Genomic DNA, 17,670 nt, shown 5'->3' on the forward strand with positions numbered 1-17,670 from the left:
GAACCATGCCCTCTTCCTTCTACTCATTCATGAACCAACCAAGTACTATGAACTTTGCCCCTTTCCTTCTCCCCATCTATGTGCCAGAGCAGTACTAGGAACCATGCCCTCTTCCTTCTCCTCATTCATGAACCAGTACAGTACTAGGACGCATGCATTTCAATCGTTTTTTCATTTTTTTAAGCATATGGAGCCTTAGGCTCCAATAGGCTTCACAAAAAGGTTGTCTTGGGGCGTAGAGCACACCTACTTGTGTGACAATATCAAATCAATATTCGCTATGGTCTTCCTCATTCTCCTTCCGACCAGGACTGGTTAATCCCCACTGTCTGTCTCCCGCACTGCTTCTCATTCATGAACCAGCACAGTACTAGGAACCATGCCCTCTTCCTTCTCCTCATTCATGAACCAGCACAGTACTAGGAACCATGCCCTCTTCCTTCTCATCATTCATGAACCAGCACAGTACTATGAACCATGCCCTCTTCCTTCTCATCATTCATGAACCAGCACAGTACTAAGAACCATGCCCTCTTCCTTCTCCTCATTCATGAACCAGCACAGTACTATGAACCGTGCCCTCTTCCTTCTCATCATTCATGAACCAGCACAGTACTAAGAACCATGCCCTCTTCCTTCTCCTCATTCATGAACCAGCACAGTACTATGTATGAACCATGCCCTTTTCCTTCATCTCATTCATGAACCAGTACAGTACTATGAACCATGCCCTCTTCCTTCTCCTCATTCATGAACCAGTACAGTACTAGGAACCATGCCCTTCTTCTCCTCATTCATGAACCAGCACAGTACTTTGAACCATGCCCTCTTCCTTCTCCTCATTTATGAACCAGTACAGTACTAGGAACCATGGCCTTTCCTTCACCTCATTCATGAACCAGCACAGTACTATAAACCATGCCCTCTTCCTTCTCCTCATTCATGAACCAGCACAGTACTATGAACCATGCCCTCTTCCTTCTCCTCATTCATGAACCAGTACAGTACTAGGAACCATGCCCTCTTCCTTCTCCTCATTCATGAACCAGCACAGTACTAGGAACCATGCCCTCTTCCTTCTCATCATTCATGAACCAGCACAGTACTATGAACCATGCCCTCTTCCTTCTCCTCATTCATGAACCAGTACAGTACTAGGAACCATGCCCTTTCCTTCACCTCATTCATGAACCAGCACAGTTCTATGAACCATACCCTCTTCCTTCTCCTCATTTATGAACCAGCACAGTACTATGAACCGTGCCCTCTTCCTTCACATTCATGAACCAGCACAGTACTAGGGACCATGCCCTCTTCCTTCACCTCATTCATTCATGAGTGCAAATCACCTTTGCTGCCACTCAAGACCTCATTACGTATTTATCTCCTTGTGTGCTGCGTGGTTGGACAACGGTGGGGGGAGGGGGTGCTGTCAACCATTTAAGTCAACCTCCAAGCCATCATTAAAACCGAATAATGCCTCGTACACAGGACCAGTTTTCCCATCGGGAAAACTGACATGACAGCTTTTGGCCGGGAAAACTGGCCATGTGTATGCTCCATCACATTTTTCCGACAGGAAAATTGCCGGGAATCCTGGCAGGAAAAATAAGAACATGTTCTCTTTTCCTGCCGCGAATCCTGGCGTTTTTTTCCCCGGCAGTTTCCCCTATGGAAAACACTATGGTGGAGTATACACACGGCCGGGATTCCCGGCCAAAGCTCTCACCGTAGTTTTTCTGACAGGAAAACCTCTGGTGTGTACAGGGGGAAAAGTTACCGAGCAGGTTCTCGGTTTTCCCCCTGGGATTCCCAGCGGACTTTTTACCTGATCGTGTGTACGGGGCTTAAAGAGCTCCATGCACTAGGCCTAAGGACACTGGAGGAACCCAAGTTCTTTCTGGTGACACTTTTGTTTAATCCCTCCCCGATCATACAACAGTGATTGGCCGTCACAGTGATGACAAGATCAGGAGCACATCCTACCTGCTCCAGATTGTAAACCGTGACAATGGCATATATGTGTCAGCACGGCTTTGTGAGCAGAGTGGTCGGACAGGGGACAACCACACTAGTTCAGCATTCAAGCCACCATCAAAAATAGGACAAAGCATCCCTTGGGGGTCTTCTTATAACCCCTTTCCACTGGCTCCTGCTGCCTTATGATCTTCACAACAGGGCTTCTTAGTCGTAAAACACAGTGATTGGCCATCACAGTGATGGCGTAATCAGGAGCGCATCCTAAAGGCTTTGGATGGCAAACAGAGATCAGAAGCTATCAGTGACAGCGCGATCACAGTGCTGGGTGAGTGAGTGAGTGACTTATATAGCGCTACAAATGCGAACTAAATCGCCTCAAGGTGCCATCGCCTCAAGGTGCTGTAACCAATGTAGTCGTCCAGCCATGCTTCAGAATAGATAAGTCTTTAAGTTTTTTTTCTGATGGCCTGATTTTCCTCCAACCGAATGTCTGCGGGTAGAGCGTTCCATAACCGAGGTCCTTGAACAGCGAATCTTCGTTCTCCGTTCGTTTTGTAGCGAGATTTGGGGATGTGGAGGTGGTTATGATTAGTTGATCGGAGGACCCGATTTGGAGTATAGCGTTTTCTTGTGTGCATTTGTGAGTGAGGCAGAGGGTCTTGAATGTCACCCGGTCCTTTACGGCTAGCCAGTGGAGGGTCCTCATGGCCGTGGAGATTGGTTCTCACGGTTTTTTACCCGCTATCAGTCTGGCTGCAGTGTTCTGGACAACTTGTAGACGAGCAATCTGGTATTTTGGTAGTCCTAGGTAGAGGGAATTTGCGTAGTCGAGTCTGGAATTGATTAGTGTTCCAACTACTACTGCTGTGTCTTCTTTCAGGATGAAGGGGATGAGTCTGCGCAGCAAGCGGAGAAGATAGTGAGATCCACTGACCACCGATCCTATTTGTGCAACCATAGACATGTCGGAGTTAAAAGATAACGCGGAGGCTTTTTACTTTAGTGCTATGGGTGATAGTTTGTCCCAAAATGGTGGGAGGAACCCAAGTCGTCCTAGAATTTGTCTTCCGGTTTGTGTGGAGAAGAAGCAGTTCTGTTTTGGATCCATTGAGTTTGAGGGAGCCCTCTGTCATCCAATTGTCTATCAATGTCAGGCATGTTTCCAATCCATGATATTGGTCTTTTTTGTTGGTGATGTGAAGGTAAAGTTGAGTGTCGTCCGCGTAAGAGTGATAGAGCAGGTCCTGTTTGCTGATGATTGATAGGAGTGGGCGAAGGTAGATGTTGAAGAGCACTGGTGACAGGGGTGATCCTTGTGGGACTCTGCACATAACGGTGCGGGCTTCTGACGATTCTCTTTTGTCCGCTGCTTCAAGAGTGTCATCCCATATTTTGAGAAGCGCCGTTTCAGTCCCGTGTCCTGGGCGGAAACCTGAATTGTAGTGGGTCCAGGAGTTTATGGGAGTCCAGATGGAGTTGCAGCTGTTGTACTACTGCTTTCTCCATGATCTTGGAGATGGTGCTCAGGCTTGTTATTGGTCTGTGGCAGTTTAGGTCTTTGGGGTCGAGGTTGGGTTTCTTTAGGAGGGGTTTGATTATGCCTTGCTTGAGCGAAGTTGGAACGATGCCTTGTTTAAATGATTGGTTTATGAGATGTGTTATGGTGGGTGCCACAATATCGGCACATTCTTTCAAGAGTTTTGTGGCAATGATGTCGTTTGGTGCCGTAGTGTCTCGGAGATTTTTGATGATGCTTTTGGTGGTGTCGATAGTGATTGGTAGCAGCAGTGGCGGCTGGTGCTCAAATTTTTTTTGGGGGGGCGCAAACAAACGAAAAGAAAAAAAACAATTGCAGCCACACTGTGCCCATCAAATGCAGCCACTGTGCCCATCAATTGTCGCCACTGTGCCATGCCTTCAAATGCAGCCACTGTGCCCATTAACTGTCACCACTGTGGCCATCAACTGTCACCACTGTGGCCATCAACTGTCACCACTGTGCCATCAATTGTCACCACTGTGCCAAACGCAGTCACTGTGCCATCAATTGTCACCACTGTGCCCTTTAATTGTCACCACTGTGCCCTTTAATTGTCACCACTGTGCCCTTTAATTGTCACCACTGTGCCCTTTAATTGTCACCACTGTGCCTTGTAAAATGCTGCCCCCTTGCCCCCCCCCCCCCCCGCCTAGAACTTACCTTTCTGAGTCAGCCATCCTCCTTCCACGGTCCCTCGATGTCTTCTCCCTCCCTCGATGACGCTTCAGCCAATCAGGTTACCGGTAAACAGAACCGGTGAACCTTATTGGCTGAGACGCCTGTCAGTCTTATCCAAGGAACGCACCCCCGTGCGTCCCCTGAATAACTATTTGGTTATTCAGATGGCCGGCGCTCGCCAGGGAGCCGGCCATCTGAATCGTGGGCGGCAGCAACAAATACATAGATTCATGCAATGCATGAATCTGTGTATTGTATTCAGTGGCGGTGCGGGAGCGAGAGGGGGCGGCGCTCCGGCGCCCTCTATGGACGCACCGCCACTGGGTTGCAGAGTAAATTGCGACGATTAAGGAATATTTATTTTGACATTTTTTTCTTGCTTTGGCTGGATGAGGTCAATTTGTTTCTTCTGCTGAATTATTTTACGAATGTTTTTCGATTTTGTCAATAAAAATAAATAAATCAGATAGCCGATTGGAGAATTCTTGCGTTTCATTTGCTGGAGGTTCTACACAGGTGGGGTTCATAGTCTGAGCGACTAGTTTGAAAAGTTTGCGGGGGCGGTTTAGGGCTTTTGAGATGGTATTGGAGAAATATTCTTTCTTTGCTTTGAAGATTTCTTGGTAAGTAGTATGTAGATAGTGAGATTTTCCTTTGTTGCGTTTCTCCTCCAGGCTCCTTCCACTCGGGTGTACCAGATGATCCACCAGTGCCAAACAGCAACTCCAACCAACCACCTCATGTAGTGTGTAGCCGGTGTGGAGGAGTTAAACTTTCCACACACCATTTAAAAAACAAACAAACAATCACGAAGATTGGCTGAACACCCCCCAACCTCGAACGTGCAGCGAAATTGCTCTCAGGGTAAACACTGCGCCAGGTGAAAACATTTCAATCATATCACAGTGCAGATTAAAATTCTCCCCCGTGGTCAACCAATACCAGGAAAACTCTACAAAATATCTCAAACCATCCACAGGAGGCCACCATCCAATCACCTCCAACCCGCAAAAGGCAATTATTTCTACCGGACAGGTCAACACCGCTATATGATCTATTAACCGAAACCGGAAAAAAACATCCTCTTCAATTATCCGAAACGCCAAAGACAAAACATTTCTTGTGGTTTACGGATTAAGCTATTGGGAATTGCTCCACCCCAGGCGAAAGCCCAATTTATTGGTGTTCCAACAGGGGATCTTTATTACGCCATTACCTAAAGAGGATCTACAGTTCCCCCCAAAAAAATAATAAGTCAGCAGCCTACAAATACTTTAGCTGCTGATATTTAACAAAGGGCACTTACCTGTCCGGGAATCCAGCGCCATCCTCACCCGGACCGGTCTTTGGGTCTGCCATCTAGTTTGGGAAGCCGGCTTCTCCAGTCTTCTGGGACCTGTGATGTGTCCCAGAAGGCTGTGGTCAAAGGATGGGGCGGCGGGGGGCAAGGTGATCCAAGCAGAAACCGGAGCAGGAACTAGGTACCCACAAAAAACGTAAAAAGTGCCCAAATGTTAATAGGGGCGGGGAGGCAGAAAAGCGTAACTTCCCCTTTGGGGTGAATTCCCACTATAAAGTCGACCCATCATCAGTTACATCTACAAGTATTCATAATACCCCCTCCTCCAACAATGCCTTCATTATGTTCTTCTCTCCAGAAGGATGGCGCAATATTTGCCAAGGCATCCTCCAGGGTCACTAGCTACTTCCTAGACCGAGAGTGCAAGTCTTCCTGCACCCCTAGTGCAAGTCTATGAGCTGGCTGACCACACAAAAACAATGCACTCCTTGTGAGGCTGAGATAATGAGCTTGTGAGCTCCCTGGCCAGCTCCCCCTAGTGGCCAGAGCTCCGCTCCCCCTAGTGGCCAGCTCCCCCAAGTGGCCAGAGCTTCGCTCCCCCTAGTGGCCAGCTCCCCCTAGTAGCCAGGCCAGCTCCCTCTAGTAGCCAGGCCAGCTCCCTCTAGTAGCCAGGCCAGCTCCCTCTAGTAGCCAGGCCAGCTCCCTCTAGTAGCCAAGCCAGCTCCCCCTAGTAGCCAGGCCAGCTCCCTCTAGTAGCCAAGCCAGCTCCCTCTAGTAGCCAGGCCAGCTCCCTCTAGTAGCCAAGCCAGCTCCCCCTAGTAGCCAAGCCAGCTCCCCCTAGTAGCCAAGCCAGCTCCCCCTAGTAGCCAAGCCAGCACCCCCTAGTAGCCAAGCCAGCTCCCCCTAGTGGCCAGGCCAGCTCCCCCTAGTGGCCAGGCCAGCTCCCTCTAGTAGCCAAGCCAGCTCCCCCTAGTAGCCAAGCCAGCTCCCCCTAGTAGCCAAGCCAGCTCCCCCTAGTAGCCAAGCCAGCACCCCCTAGTAGCCAAGCCAGCTCCCCCTAGTGGCCAGGCCAGCTCCCCCTAGTGGCCAGGCCAGCTCCCCCTAGTGGCCAGGCCAGCTCCCCCTAGTGGCCAGGCCAGCTCTCCCTAGTGGCCAGCTGGCTATCTACAATCTCCCTATCTAACATAAAAATCTCTAAGAGGAAGTTTGTCAAAATGCACTCTGGCTATACAAAAGTAAAAGCTTACAATACCGGCTAAAAATATGCGCTCACCGACAATAAGCCACCCCCTTTAAATTGAATGACATCATATCCATAAATACTTCATTCCACCCATTAATATTTAACAACTCTAATCACAACGATTACATTCCGACATAGGACGCCAGCTGCATACATTCCCCCAGGGAGCGCAACAAGACCAGCGATGATTTAACTGATCATTATTATGAATTATTGATCACGGCCAATGCCTGAGCTTCTGGGTTTACTACTGGCCTTAATGCGACTGGCTCAGTGTTCCCTGTACAGCGCTGCGGTATATGTCAGAGCCATATACATGTATAAAAATGAATGCGTGACTGTGGAGGGGACATTAGAGTGTAAGCTCCTCTGGTACAGAGACTGATGTGACTGGATTGGTGTGTTTTGTACAGCGCTGCGGTATATGTCAGAGCTATATAAATGTAGAAAAATTAATGCGTGACTGTGGAGGGGACATTAGAGTGTAAGCTCCTTTGGTACAGAGACTGATGTGACTGGCTTGGTGTTTTTTGTAAATGTATAATAGTGCATGGCTGTGGGGGGGCTTTTGTACAGCGCTGCGGTATATGTCAGAGCTATAGAAATGTATAATAATAATGTCGGGAACAGTACCTGGTGCTGGGAAGAGCCCTGCTCCGATAGATTATCATGGAGGCCATGGAGAGGTTAGCAAAATCAACCGATCTACACTGTTCATGTAGGTGGGGGGGGGGGGTGAGTAGTGCAGGAATCAGGTAGGTCAGTGTAGTGGTCAGTGTAGGAATCAGGTAGGTCAGTGTAGGAATCAGGTAAGTCAGTGTAGTGGTCAGTGTAGGAATCAGGATGGTCAGTGTAGTGGTCAGTGTAGGAATCAGGTAGGTCAGTGTAGTGGTCAGTGTAGGGATAAGGTAGGTCAGTGTAGTGGTCAGTGTAGGAATCAGGTAGGTCAGTGTAGTGGTCAGTGTAGGAATCAGGTAGGTCAGTGTAGTGGTCAGTGTAGTGGTCAGTGTAGGAATCAGGTAGGTCAGTGTAGTGGTCAGTGTAGGAATCAGGTAGGTCAGTGTAGTGGTCAGTGTAGGAATCAGGTAGGTCAGTGTAGTGGTCAGTGTAGGAATCAGGTAGGTCAGTGTAGTGGTCAGTGTAGTGGTCAGTGTAGGAATCAGGTAGGTCAGTGTAGTGGTCAGTGTAGGAATCAGGTAGGTCAGTGTAGTGGTCAGTGTAGGAATCAGGTAGGTCAGTGTAGTGGTCAGTGTAGGAATCAGGTAGGTCAGTGTAATAAGCAGGTAGGTCAGTGTAGGAATCAGGTAGGTCAGTGTAGGAATCAGGTAGGTCAGTGTAGGAATCAGGTAGGTCAGTGTAGGAATCAGGTAGGTCAGTGTAGGAATCAGGTAGGTCAGTGTAGGAATCAGGTAGGTCAGTGCAGGAATCAGGTTGGCCAGTACTACTGTACTAGTGGAAGGGACTCAGGGAGTGCTAAAAGTCTGTCGGGGGTGCAAATTTCTTGCCTTGTCCCGGGCGCCCCCCACACTACACCACTGACTGCAGATATAATTGGAGGAAAATATACGTATAAAATCGTTTACCATTTGCCAATAAAAAAAAAAAATATGTCCCCGGATTTCATTTTAAAAATCTGGTCACCTTACATTAGAGTGTAAGCTCCTCTGTACAGAGACTGGTGTGATTGGCTCAGTGTTCTCTGTACAGCACTGCGGTCTATGTCAGAGCTATATAACTTCATGGACTTTGAGGAAGAGGAGGTCTGAAGATTTCCCCTCCCCCCCTCTGTGTATCCTTTAGCAGTTGAATAAAGCTTCGGGCCTGTGAACTCTTTTTTTTTCCCCCACCCCTCCCCTCCCCCTCCTCCTCCTAACCCCCGTGTTGAAATGCAATTTGTCTGAGAAGTTTTATGACTTGCTAGTAGCGTGTTTTTTAGTTAATGCGGCGTCATGCGCGGCGTGATGTTTTTCGGGGTATTATTATTCCTCTGCGCACAACACATTAGGCCTCTTACCGCAGGAGGAATGTCGTGTATTTGTATGCTTGGAGCTGTACTTGTTATGTAGTGTATTTATGCGTCGGTGGAATGGACCCTGTTGAAGCATTTGTTGTTTTTTTGTATATTTTTATGCAAAATAAAGTTTACAATTTTCAAACAAAAAAAAAAACGTATCAAGCCGTTGGTCACTTTTTTGTCTTACACTTTTTTTTTGCACGCGTGACTGGTAGGGTGTAGGTCCTCGGGCCTGCCCTGAACGTCTTGGGAGGGGGTGGACATGGCCTTCCGGCTTGGTTCGCCCTCTCTCATGTGGTCCGTCTGGTTTCGGCCTGATGGACCAAGTGTAAGTACAGTGGAACCTCGGATTACGAGCGTGATCCGTTCCAGGAGAATGCTCGTAATCCAAAAGTACTCGCATATCAAAGCGAGTTTCCCCATTGAAGTCAATGGAAACTAAAATAATTAGTTCCGTGTTGACTTCAATGGGATGCAATACCGCATGCAGCCAGAGGCCACTGGCTGCATGCGGTATTGCATCCCATTGAAGTCAACGGCCAAAAAGGACACTTCGGCTAACCTTGGAAAGACTTCCTACCTGAGATTCGCCAAGGCTCAGCCACGCTGCCCTCTGGCCTTTCCGAAACGGCGACGTTCGGCTCTGGCGCCCCCCCCCTCCGGAGCCGCGGCCATAACGCTAGGAAAGGCCGCGGCTTCAGGCTAGCTCCGGAGCCGCAGGAATAACATTAGGAAAGGCCGCGGCTTCGGCCTAGCTCCGGAGCCGTGGCCATCTTGATACACCCGGCGGCGGCCCTCCTCTGTTTAGACCCACAGAGGAGGATCCTGCACTCGTGGGACACACGCTGGGAGTGCCTGTACTGCCCGAGGGGGGGCCTCTTGCCCTGAGAGGAGGAGGGGGGTCTCTTGCCCTGAGAGGAGGAGGGGGGTCTGCACCGAGGGGGTACTATAGTTGGGGGGGGGGTGAACAGTGGGGGGGAGGTGTGTATATTACAGTGGGGGGGGGAGATGTGTATATTACAGTGGGGGGGGGGAGTGTATATTACAATGGGGGAGAATTTTTTATTTTAGCCGATCCGAAAAATGATCCGATCCGTGACTCCTGATCTGAGGAACGATCCGAACCGTGAGTTTTTTGATTCGTTGCACCCCTAGTGTGTGTGTGTATAAAAGGGCAATGAGTTTCTGAACTCCTGACAGACCCTTGCATCTTCCATACAGTGCTGCACTGATGTTTCTGGATTCTGAGACATGTGGGAAAGCAAAAGAATTGTCAAAGAATCTGCGGGAAAAGGTTGTTGAACTGTATAAAACAGGAAAGGGATATAAAAAGATATCCAAAGAATTGAGAATTCCAACCAGCAGTGTTCAAACTAATCAAGAAGTGGAAAATGAGGGGTACTGGTGAAACCAAACCACGGTCAGGTAGACCAACTCAAATTTCAGCCACAACTGCCAGGAGAATTGTTTGGGATGCAAAGAAAAACCCACAAATAATTTCAGGGGAAATACAGGACTCTCTGAAAACATGTGGTGTGGCACAAGATGCACAATATGGAGACACTTGAAGAAAGATGGGCTGCATGGTCGAGTCTCCAGAAGAAAGTCATTACTACGCAAATGTCAAAGTATCCGCTTACAATACAGCAAACAGACCGATACAAGCCTCAAACCTTCTGCCAAAGTCATTTGGAGTGATGAGACCAAAACTCAGCTTTTTGGTCACACCCATAAAACACTACATTTGGAGAGGAGACAACAAGGCCTATGATGAAAGGTCCACCATCCCTACTGTGAAACACGGAGGTGGGTCGCTGATGTTTTGGGGATGTGTGAGCTACAAAAGGCACAGGAAATCTGGTCACAATTTGTTGGCAAGATGAATGCGGAATGTTATCAACAAATACCGGAGGAACATTTTCATTCATCAGCCAGGAAGCTGCGCATGGGACGTACAACAGGACAATGATCCAAAACACAAGGCCAAGTCCACCTGTCATTGGCTACAGCAGAATAAAGTGAAGGTTCTGGGAGTGGCCATCTCAGTCTCCTGACCTCAATGTCATTGAGCCCCTCTGGGGAGATCCCAAACGCGCGCCGTTCATGCGAAACAGCCCAAGAATTTACAGGAACTGGAGGATTTTTACCAAGAGGAATGGGGAGCGACTGGCTCAGCGTTCTTTGTACAGCGCTGCGGTATATGTCAGAGCCATATAAATGTATAATAATAATAATAATAATAGTGTGTGTGGGGGGGCATTGCAGGTTTTCTATCCCCCTCGGAGTGACTCAGAGCCGGCAGTCATACAATGCAGTAGTCGGGGGGGGGGGGGGGGGGGTCATGGCTGCTCCTCTTGTACCGTGACGTACTACGTGGGCTCCGTTTTCTTGTCTTACGAGGTTTGTTACCTGCGGGGGACGTAGCACAATAATTGGCCGCGTCTCACACACACACACACACACACACACACCTTGACAACCGGATTCAAGGCCGCCTATTACAGAACAATAGGGACGGGTAAAAATGGATTTCCGCAAAACTGAGTTGTACGAATCCTGTCTACATTACGCCGCCGTAGCGCAAAAAATGTATGCTACGCCAAAACGCAGCGCAGAGAGGCAAGCATGGAATTCACCAAGCCAGTGCTCCCAACGCTGCGCCGGGTTTCGAAGGCGTACGCCGGCGTAGGTGGAAGTGGGCGTGAGCCATGCAAATGAGGCGTGACCCCATGCAAATGATGGGCCGAGCGCCAGAGAGAGATACGCATCACGAACTGCGCATGCGCCGAGACGTGGACGCATCCCCCTGCGCCTGCTCACAACCACGTCGGAACAACTGCCTAAACTACGCCGGATCACTGCCTACGGCGTGAACGTACCCTACGCCCAGCCAGACACGTCCAACGTAAAATACGCCGGCTTGTGTTCCCTGGAGAAGACCTTTACATGTCTGCTGCCGGGTTGCACCTCCTTTATGGGGAATAACTTTACGCCGGACGTACAACTTGGGCGCACGTACGTTCGTGAATCGCCGCATTTCCCTAATTTGCATATTTGAATGGCTAATCAATGGGAGCGCCACCATGCGTCCAGCCTAAATGTGCGCCCACCCTACGCCGGCAAGTTACGTCGGCGGGATGAAGCCTGTTTTTAGGCGCATCTTAGTTTGTGGGTCCGGCGCACAGATACGACGGCGCACATTTGCACTTACGTCGGCGTATCTTGGTATACGTCGGCGCAAGTGCTTTGTGAATCTGGGCCTGTGTGTGTGTTCCCTGCGATCGTCGGCTCCACCTAGTGGCCATAATGAGACATTTCCCTGAAATGCCGTAAATCGGAGAAATACCGCATTAGAGCCACTAGAGGGAGTTGACGATCACAGGCCGTCCATTACACAACAGTATGGGGATTATGCATTTGAATACAGATCGGGGGGGGGGGGTGGGGTCTGATCCTACCAGCAGTCACAGTGCTGGGGGGGGGGGGGGGCACGGCTGAGCGCAAACATCAGTGCATATTATGGGCAGTATGGCAGAGGACCTACCTCCATGCTGCTATACACATGAGTACGGTGGGTGGAAGGCGCCATCTTTCTTGCCCTATCCATAAAATAATTTTTGGTGCCCCACCCACTCCCCTCAGCCTGGATGTTCGCCCGCTGAGCGCCCCACAATGCACTGCACATTGTATTCTAAACCCTGATTGGGCAAAGCTTTGCCCAATTAGCACGCAGTGAATATCTGTTGTTAAGGAGCGGGGTTGGGAAGCTGGCCGCTGCGTCCTGAGCAACGGATGAGTCATCAGCTGTCAGTGAGCTTCCCCGCTGACAGCTGAATGAAGAAGAAGAAGAAGAAGAAGAAGAAGAAGAAGAAGAAGAAGAAGAAGAAGAAAAAAACAAAAAAAAAAAACAACAACATTGTCGGCAATAATTAAACGTGAACAAAAACAGCTTCCCCACTCCAAGGCACCTTGTCCCCATGTTGATGAAAAGGGAGAAGGGCCTCATCCCGACAACCCTGGAGCGGTGGGTTGTGTGGGTCTGCGGGCAGGGGGGGGGGGGTTTATATCCTCACCGGCCCAGCATGCACCAGTCGGTGATTTCACAAGGGGGTGGTGCCACAAGGTGACATCACCAGGTGGCCCCCAGACCTCATCTATTTAAGAACGGTCAAACAGGCAATCGGCGGTAAGCCTTCGTCATGGGCGGAGCCTTTTATTTCTCTCTCTTTTTTCGGGTTCGGTGGTGGCGGTGGCGGCAGGCATTGTGATTGTCCATGGATCTAAATTGGGGGGCATTTTTTTTTTATAAAAGCATTGTCCAAAAACTGCCTCCTGGGTATATTTTTGACACTTTTTTGGTGAACGGGTAGGAGTACAATGTACCCGATACTCATTCACATAGGAGGGGGGGGATCTAGGGACCACCCTTGTTAAAGGGGGGCTTCCAGATTCCGATTAGCCCCCTGCCAGCAGACCCGGACAACCACAGTCCAGGGTTGTTGGGAAGAGGCCCTTGACCCCATCAAGATATGGACAATGTGCTTTGGAGTGGGGGGGGGGCAGAGCCCCTCCTGCCCCAAAGCACCCCCCCCCCCATGTTGAGGGCATGTGACCTGGTATGGATCGGGGGGGGGGGGGGACTCGTTCGCCACCTCCCCCCACCCTTTTCCTGAACTGCCGGGCTGCATGCTCGGATAAGGGTCTGGTATGGATTGGGGGGGGGTGACTTCCCCCCTTTTATTTAATATAATAATATGTAATATTTATGTAATATAATAATAATAAATTCTAATTATATATAGTTTATTATTTTGATTTATATGCAATATTAATTTCTATCTTTTTATTAATTTATATATTTTTGGGAATATTCTTTTAATATACACAAAATATATATATATATATATATATATATATATATTATTTTTTATTATATACATATATATTTTTGAAATATTTTTTATCTTATTTTTATCACACACACACATTTTTAATCTTATTTTTTAATTTATATTATTTTCTTTTAAAAAAAAAAAACTATATATATATATATATATATATATATATATATATATATATATATATATATATATATATATATATATATATATATATATATATATATATATTTTTTTTTTAAAGAAAATAATATAAATAAAAAAAAAATAAGAATGTGTGTGTGTGTGTGTAAATAAATAAATATAAAATGTTGTTATATTCTTTTATTAATTTATAATATACTCATTTCTATTTTTTTGATGTTTTTTTAAATATTTTTTATTACATTATATATAATATAAATTAATAAAAGAACACACACACACACACACATTTTTAATTATTCTTATTTTTTTTAATTATTCTTATTTTTTTAATTTATATTATTTTCTTAAAATATATATATATATATAAAACTTAAGAAAATAATATAAATTAAAAAAATAAGAATAAAAAATGTGTGTGTGTGTGTGTGTGTGTGTGTGTGTGTGTGTGTATGTATGTGTATATATATATATATATATATATATATATATATATATATATATATATATAAAAAATTATATTTCCAAAAAAATATAAATGAATATAACAACAATAATATAAATTAATAAAAGAATATATATATATATATATATATATATATATATACATATATATATATATATATATATATATATATATATATATATTAAATAAATATTCAAAAAATTAAATATAAATTAATAACATAAAAAGAATAATATATATACACACACACACACACACACAGTATATAAAGGGTGCATTTTCATGGCTTTTTTTCTTTTTTCAATACAGAAAAAAAAATCTCTTCTCTTAGCCAGCAGAATGATGACGCGCGTGGAACGGTCGCACAATTGTTGTTTTTTTTCCCCGGTTTTTATGCGTCTGCCTTCTGCACGGGTCGGATGATTTTTCCTCGTCGGGTAATTTAAAGCTTTTCAAAAAGTTTACGACTTAAAAAAAAAAAAAACCCCAGCGGAGCGTGCCAGCGTGGCAGAGGAAGAACGAGCGACTGGATTTTAAATCTGTAATTAATGTCTGTACCACGTGCGGCCGGGATCAACGGCGGCGCGGTCGAAATGCGGCGTGTGCACAAAGCGGGGGGGGACTGCGTCGTAAATCTTTCCAGCACGCCGGGGGTTAAACGGACCGGATGCAGCCTTCCGGGGGGCGAGGGGTTAAGGCGTGACGCCGCGCAGGAAAAACAAGAGCGCTGACGCCAGAATCGCCATAGAAACGCACTTTTATTTTTTTTCTTCCTCCATCACGCCGGTTTTTTGGTTACTGTGGCAACACCGTGCCAGACGGACGGACTTCAGTTGTCAGCTTCTCACAACATGCATCAGAAGCTGCGGCAAGTCAGGGAGACTCCGCCTTATTTCTGGCCAGAGGGCGTCCGGCATCATCTAGCCCTTTCCTCCCCAGCCCGACTGCCCCGCCCCTTTTCATTCATTGGATTTCAGTTCTGCCAATCATGGAGTTGCGGCATCACATGCGGGTATTACCGAGGGTGGTCGGCATGAAGATCAGGCCCCACCTACCAAGGCTTTTTAGATATTAGCATAACTCCTCCCACTACTTACACAAGGGCTGATGAACGGAGAGGAGTACTAGCCCACTGCCGGCCCCTCCCACCAGCCATGATCTGCCTGCATTGCATAGAGAAGCACAGAGACCTCACATCTAAAATAAGGAATACAATTTATATGGAGGGGGGAGGGGAAGGAAAATACAAGCAGATCAAACTTCCCCTTTAATTCTATTTCTCATTATCCCCTGACGAAGGGGGTGCAGGTCCCTGAAACGCGTTGCCTCCTTGAAATTTCAACAAACATTTGAGATTTCTTGCCCTCCCCCGTCACTGTTCCATTCTGAGTTGGTTGGCGGAGGTTTTGCAGTTTCCACCAATCAGAAGGCTGCTTTGTCCTCTCTGGCACTGAATGTCACCCTGGGAGGGCAGAAATGTGGGGGGCACAGCCCTGATCTGAGCTGTGCTCCCTGACCTGGAACAAGCATGCAGCCAGTGAAGTCTGGACTCCTATCCTGGGAACTGTCTGGGGAAACACGACCTGGATGGCGGCACCATAGAAAGCAACTCAGTGCCGGCGGAAATGGTGGGGGCCCCTTACACAGCTTTAGGTCTGGGCCCCCCACGGGCCTGACCACCAACATTCCCCCAGGGCCCGAAAGTGGGACAGGAGGGGGGGAGTGTCACAGGAGAAGAGCAGCGTGACAGGAGAGGGGAGCCGGATGAAAGGGGGGCAGGGGAACTGGAGGGGAAAGTGTCATGGAAGGGGGGCAGGGGGAAAAGTCGCAGCATCAAAGATAAGAGGGAGCGTCTCATGTGGGGAGCAGTGGGACAAGTAGGGGGGAAGTGTCACAGGTGGGAGGGAAGTGTCACAGGTGGGAGGGAAGTGTCACAGGTGGGAGGGAAGTGTCACAGGTGGGAGGGAAGTGTCACAGGTGGGAGGGAAGTGTCACAGGTGGGAGGGAAGTGGGGCAGGTGGAGGGCAGGTGGACAGGTAGGGGAGCAATGTCACAGGTAGGGGGGCAGTGTCACAGGTAGGGGGGGGGGGAGTGTCACAGGTAAGTGTGGGAGTGTCACAGGTAAGGGGGCAATGGGACAGGTGGGAGGGAGTGTCACGGGTGGAGGAAGTAGGGCAGGTGGGAGGCAGTGGGACAGGTAGGGGGCAGTGTCACAGGTAGGGGAGCGGTGGGAGGTAGTGTAACGGGTGGGGAAATGGGGCAGGTGGGGGTGGCAGTGTCACGGGTGGGGGGGGCAGTGTCGCAGGTGGGAGGGGGGCAGTGTCACAGGTGGGAGGGCAGTGTCACAGGTGGGGGGGGCAGTGTCACAGGTAGGGGGGCGGTGGGAGGTAGTGTAACGGATGGGGGAAGTGGGGCAGGTGGGGGTGGCAGTGTTACGGGTGGGGGGGCAGTGTCACAGGTCGGGGGGCAGTGTCACAGGTCGGGGGGCAGTGTCACAGGTCGGGGGCAGTGTCACAGGTCGGGGGGGCAGTGTCACAGGTCGGGGGGGCAGTGTCACAGGTGAGGGGGGCAGTGTCACAGGTGAGGGGGGCAGTGTCACAGGTAGGGGGGCGGTGGGAGGTAGTGTAACGGGTGAGGGAAGTGGGGCAGGTGGGGGTGGCAGTGTCACAGGTGAGGGGGGGCAGTGTCACAGGTGAGGGGGGCAGTGTCAAAGGTGAGGGGGGCAGTGTCAAAGGTGGGAGGGCAGTGTCACAGGTGGGGGGGCAGTGTCACAGGTGAGGGGGGCAGTGTCACAGGTGAGGGGGGCAGTGTCACAGGTGAGGGGGGCAGTGTCACAGGTGAGGGGGGCAGTGTCACAGGTGAGGGGGCAGTGTCACAGGTAGGGGGGCGGTGGGAGGTAGTGTAACGGGTGGGGGAAGTGGGGCAGGTGGGGGTGGCAGTGTCACAGGTGAGGGGGGGCAGTGTCACAGGTGAGGGGGGGCAGTGTCACAGGTGGGAGGGCAGTGTCACAGGTGGGGGGGCAGTGTCACAGGTGGGGGGGCAGTGTCACAGGTGGGGGGGCAGTGTCACAGGTAGGGGGGCGGTGGGAGGTAGTGTAACGGGTGAGGGAAGTGGGGCAGGTGGGGGTGGCAGTGTCACAGGTGAGGGGGGGCAGTGTCACAGGTGAGGGGGGCAGTGTCAAAGGTGAGGGGGGGCAGTGTCAAAGGTGGGAGGGCAGTGTCACAGGTGGGGGGGCAGTGTCACAGGTCGGGGGGCAGTGTCACAGGTGAGGGGGGCAGTGTCACAGGTGAGGGGGGCAGTGTCACAGGTGAGGGGGGCAGTGTCACAGGTGAGGGGGGCAGTGTCACAGGTAGGGGGGCGGTGGGAGGTAGTGTAACGGGTGGGGGAAGTGGGGCAGGTGGGGGTGG

At 49.1% G+C, this 17,670-nt stretch overlaps 1 protein-coding gene across 7 annotated transcripts in view; it reads right to left on the bottom strand.

The window, feature by feature from the left end:
• The window catches only part of LOC120933665 (insulin receptor substrate 1-like), a 67,039-nt gene that overhangs the window by 38,464 nt on the left and 10,905 nt on the right, over positions 1–17,670 (bottom strand). The window lies entirely within an intron of this gene.

Source organism: Rana temporaria, chromosome 3 (genome assembly GCF_905171775.1).
Source record: "Rana temporaria chromosome 3, aRanTem1.1, whole genome shotgun sequence".
Taxonomy (NCBI): domain Eukaryota; kingdom Metazoa; phylum Chordata; class Amphibia; order Anura; family Ranidae; genus Rana; species Rana temporaria.